Raw genomic sequence first — 1,308 nt, forward strand, 5'->3', positions numbered from 1 at the left:
GAAAATAATTGAAGCTGCAGCGTGCATGCTGGGAGTCAGCTGACGTCATTTACTAAGGGAAGTGGCAGTGATGACGCTTTTTCTTAAAGATGTAGTGGTCCTTTGTGGTACAGTATGGGTCCTCTTTTTACCCCATCACCAATCTGCATTATGCCCCTTCATCACCACATTGACAACCTACCATTATAGTGTCCCACTAGTGACTAGTGCACTTAGTTTGTTATTCATTCAATTTAATTTAATTATTAACAAACTAATTTGTGTTTCAGTGAGAAGGTTTCAGGTTTCAGCTCTTCCACCTCAGTTTGATCAATTTGATTGCTGTTTAGGAGAGGAGTGGGACTGAATTACCCTCAGCAACCCAATTCTTCCTCCAACTGCCTCCACTCCCTCTAGTCGCTCGCCACTAACCATAGCAGTGTGAGTGAAGTAAGCGCATGGCTTATGATTTACCCATTTATATTCATTAGTGCCAATACAAACCATGGAGCTTGTTGACACAGATATGGGAAGCGATATAGCTGATCCCCAAACCACTTACCAGGAGACGAGTGAGAAAATCAGCAGGGCGCAAATACAAATGATCAGACGCAGCCCTCCTCATGCTTCTGGTTTTAAAGCAAACAGCTGCGCTCTCAGGTAGATGATATTGTAAGGTATATTGAGTGCTGTTGAAATAGATCGTAATTTCTCTGACTGAGAGAATGTGTTTACGGTCTACAGTAGAGATGGTCACTTATAACCTGGCAATGTTGTTTTATCTCTTCTTGTCATTTTCTACAGTTACCCCACTGGACTAGTTTGCTATCAATCTTTGGTTGTGATTAGGTAGGTAGTGACTAAGTTATACGATCTGGGTAACAAGGTTTTCTGATTTGTCTTCATGGCCAAGTTGGCTTTGAATTACTATACAAATCCCGGGCAGAAAATATTGACACATAAAAGTGATGTAGCTTGTGAGGTCTACCATCAGATTTTACCTGGCACCTCAAGGTGCATCAATCAACATGCAATGCACCACTTTTCACCCCTAGGTGTCACTGACAGCTGTTTTAACTGCGGGGGTGACAGCACCTGCAAACATGAGCAGGGATGGAATTGATCACTGATTATATATGATGTTTGTTGAGAAAAAATGTTTCCCTCCATTAATAATTCTGTTATTCTATTCTATTCTGTGTAGAAGGAAAAACTAGTCATCCTCAGGAGACAGGCAGAGTTACTAATCACTTATTTTCAAGCAGAATTCATTTATAGCTGCAGTAATCATGGTTTTGTTTATTTCTTCATATTTTCCTTGAGGGTTGC

The sequence above is a fragment of the Argentina silus genome (genome assembly GCF_951799395.1).
Source record: "Argentina silus genome assembly, chromosome: 8".
NCBI lineage: Eukaryota > Metazoa > Chordata > Actinopteri > Argentiniformes > Argentinidae > Argentina > Argentina silus.